The sequence below is a fragment of the Bombina bombina genome, chromosome 1 (genome assembly GCF_027579735.1).
Source record: "Bombina bombina isolate aBomBom1 chromosome 1, aBomBom1.pri, whole genome shotgun sequence".
Classification (NCBI taxonomy): Eukaryota; Metazoa; Chordata; class Amphibia; order Anura; family Bombinatoridae; genus Bombina; species Bombina bombina.
The window spans coordinates 1,448,585,999-1,448,590,096 of NC_069499.1; the positions used below are offsets into that span (position 1 = coordinate 1,448,585,999).

Genomic DNA, 4,098 nt, shown 5'->3' on the forward strand with positions numbered 1-4,098 from the left:
AAAGATAGATAGATAATTAATAATACAGATCGAAAGATAGATTGCTAGTTAGATAGATAGATAGATAGATAGATAGATAGATAGATAGATAGAGAGATACTGGTATATTGAAATTGAGGTCGATTAATTATTTTATTCTTATAATTTTGGATTAGCACATGAAATTGGACGGGTGGCAGAATTGGCTAATCCAACTCCAGGCGTGGCTGTGGATGAGGAGGAGGGGGAGGTGGTGATGCAGTCAGACGGTAAGTTGATTACTGAAATTGATACATCATTAGATTGAAATGCAGATAGATAGATCGATAAATTGAAATATAGATACATTAATAGATAGTTAAATTTTAGATTGTAAGATGTATCAATTGAAATACAAATCGATAGATAGATAAATAGAGATAATCGTAGATTGAAATAAAGAGAGAACAATTAATTAAAATGCAGATAGATCGAAAGATAGATAGATAGCGATAGTGGTAGATTGAAAGATAGATAGATAAATGGAAATACAGATAGATACATAATTAGATATAGATGGATAGTTCAATCATTATATATTGACTGATTGATATTATGTTTACGTGTAATTATTTGGTTAGTAACCAATTTTTATTCTTCTAATTTTGATTTGGCAGAAGTGGGCACCTTGGAAAATATGGAGACTACAGATGTGGCTCAGGAGGAGGAGGAGACACAGTCTGAAGAAGGTAAGTTGATTACTGAAATTGATACATCATTAGATTGAAATACAGATAGATAGATAGATCAATTGATAGACATATAGATAAATTGAGATACTGGTAGAGTGAAATAAAGATAGTTGGATTGTTTGAAATACAGATAGACAGATAGATAGAGGCATATTGAAAGATAGATAGATGGATCAATAGAAATACAGATAGATAGATAGATAGATAGATAGATAGATAGATAGATGGATCAATAGAAATACCGATAGATAGATAGATAGATAGATAGATAGATAGATAGATAGATAGATAGATAGATAGATAGATAGATAGATAGATAGATAGATAGATAGATAGATAGATGGATATTTTGATACATTGAGATGCAGACAAACCAGAAAGTAATTATTCAAATTTCAATTATTTATTTCAGTAACAACAACAGTGATCAGAAACAACGAGATCAACTTCTTCAAATAAACAGAGAAATAACTTAAAGAGCTTTTAAATACTGTTATAGCTGCAAGACAAGCATTAGAATCAATGTGATTTAAATTTTTTTTTCTTTTGTAGTTAATTTTGCATTAAAAATAAATATGTGTTTTTTGGTTAAAAATTTTTAATGTGTCTTTTCGATTATTTTTCGTTGAAATTACAAATTGAGAATGGCACAATGAGGAGAGTTTTTTGCGCATTACAGTATGAGTATGGCACAATGAGGAGAGTTTATTTCAAATTAAAGAATAAGCATGAGACCATGAGGAGAATTTATTTCAAGTTATAGAATGAGTATTGCACAATAAGGAGAGTTTTTTGCACATTACAGAATGAGTATGGCACAGTGAGGAGAATTTATGGCATATTACAAAATGAGTTTGACATAATGAGGAGAGTTTATGGGATATTACAGAATGAGTATGGCACAATGAGGAGAGTTTATGACACATTACACAATAGGTATGGCACAATGAGGAGAGTTTATGGGATATTACAGAATGAGTATGGCACAATGAGGAGAGTTTATATCACATTACACAATAGGTATGGCACAGTGAGGAGAGTTTATGACACATTACAAATTGTTGACTATGGCACAATGACGACATTTTATTGCACCTTACAGAATGAGTATGGCACAACTGGGAGAGTTTATTGCACATTACAGAAATAAGGAGAGTTTATTGCACTTAGAGAATGAGTATGGCACAATAAGGGGAGTTTATGGCACATTGCAGAATGAGTATGGCACAATGAGTAGAGTTTATTGCACACTACGGAATACAGAATATGAGTGAATTGCATTGATCTTCCAGATATTATTACAAGGACAGAGACTTCATATTTTGCTTATAACGTTTTTTTACTGCTCAACAGCTTTTTAAAGTATAACATATAAACTACCATAAATTAAAAGAAAAAACATAAATATAACATCCAATGAGATTAGGATAACATAGGTCAGTATTTGAATGTCCACTAAGACGGTTAATAGGTATAAATAGTCCAGATAAATAGTTACTATAACAACAAAAAACACAAGCGCATCCGAGAATCACCGTATCTTTCTTTATTGATATAAAAGTAAAGCCATAAAAATATACACTTACAAGATAAGTGCAAATAGTGTGCACGTAATAATTAAAGCTGATCTCCACTTCCAGCTAATGCCGTAGTATCCGGTCTTTGCAATGAGAGCTATATGTCCGCTCTCCGGTCTTTATCTCTCCAGTTCAGTGGCTCAGCTTATCCGGTATAATTTCACCGGTAATGTATGAATGTCCTCCTCAATAGGCAAGGTTGGTTAACTCTCCTCCCGAACGAGTTTCATTCACTCTCGGGTGAACTTTCTCAACGGGCTTTGTATGCTGGTCAGCTGTTAGTCTGTGCTTTAAATTTACCGGGTTTACCTCTCATTGGTTAGTGTCATATTGCTCACGCTTTCATGATATCTGAGCCTGTTGCGGTAAAGCTAATATTTCATTCATACAAATTCTCTATGGGTATTAGATTATAACATCTCTTGAAACATTTATATTGTTAAAAATAACTCATTTGTAAGAGACAATTTAAGTACCACCTATTGATATACATCTTAAAATTATCTACAGAAACTATTTCCATATTATTAAAAATTTAAAAATACTCAAAATCACTTAAAAAATAAAATTTAAGAATTAATAAAAAACATTCAAAAAATAATTTAACAAACAATTTTTTAAAATGCAATTTGATAAATAGTATTTAAGCTACACTTTAATGCTGAAAGTCACTAAACGACAGAACATTCTACATACTTAAAATAATAAAATCAAATTTCTAGAGGCTCTTATTAAATTTTACTTGGTTTGTTTATATGTTTTAAAATAATTGCTATGAATTATCATTATACTACTCTTTACATATTTTGTGGGACAGACTTATATTACACTACACCATAAATGCTTGAAGATCAATCTCTATATTTAATCCTCTTGGGCTCAGACTTCCTAATTGGTGAGTCCACTTAGTTTCAGCTTTTCTGAGTTTTAATAAGCGATTGCCATAATTATTATCATTAATAACATGCTCCAACACTTTGAATGTAATTCCTACACTGCTACACTGATGTTTTAATTTGCAACGATGGGATACACTATGGCCTTCCAAGCCATTTTTTATATTGTTCAAATGTTCATAGACTCTCCTTTTTATTTTACGTTTAGTGCGCCCTATATATATTAATCCACAAATACATGTCAGTTGGTACACTACATATGTTGAATTACATGTAGTTCTATCTTTGATCTTAAATTCATTAGTTCTATCCCAATTCCAGGTGCACTCTGATGTTCCATCTATAATAGGGCATAAACAACAGTCCTTTTTCCTACACCTATATGTTCCTGGTTTAAGTGTTAACCAATTTGACAGGGTTCCCTCATTTTTAGGTTGTGTAGCTTTTAATTTAGATGGAGCTATTAAACTCTTGATATCCCTATTTTTTCTATACACTACATCAGGCCGCTCATCTAGTTCTCCTGCTAATACTGGATAAGCTAATAAGATTTTCCAATGTTTGTTTAAAATTGATCTAACTCCATGTACTCCTTCACTGTATGTTGTTATAAAGGTAGTATTGTTTTTCTTTTTTCTTACACTTGATACTTTATCTTCTTTGTCCATTAACATAATATTTCTATCATATTCTAACCCTCTTTGTTTAGTTTCTTCCACCTCATAGCCTTTTTTGTAGGAATTTATTACTCATTATATCTGCTTCATGCATGTAATTAGTAACATCTGTACAGTTCCTCCGTATACGCCTAAATTGGCCACTTGGGATATTTTTCTTCCAAAGGGGTAGGTGGCCACTTGTGGCATGTAAAAATCCGTTTTTATCAGTGGCTTTTCTAAAATTCTTCACTGCTAT

The 4,098-nt window shown here is 31.6% G+C and overlaps 1 long non-coding RNA gene across 1 annotated transcript; it reads left to right on the forward strand.

Moving 5' to 3' along the window:
• The first annotated feature begins 223 nt into the window (after positions 1 to 223).
• On the forward strand, positions 224 to 1,188 carry LOC128643235 (uncharacterized). The gene is made up of 3 exons (XR_008399789.1): positions 224 to 248; positions 636 to 707; positions 1,123 to 1,188. It is a non-coding gene; the product is annotated as an uncharacterized LOC128643235 (long non-coding RNA).
• The last annotated feature ends 2,910 nt before the right edge of the window (positions 1,189 to 4,098 follow it).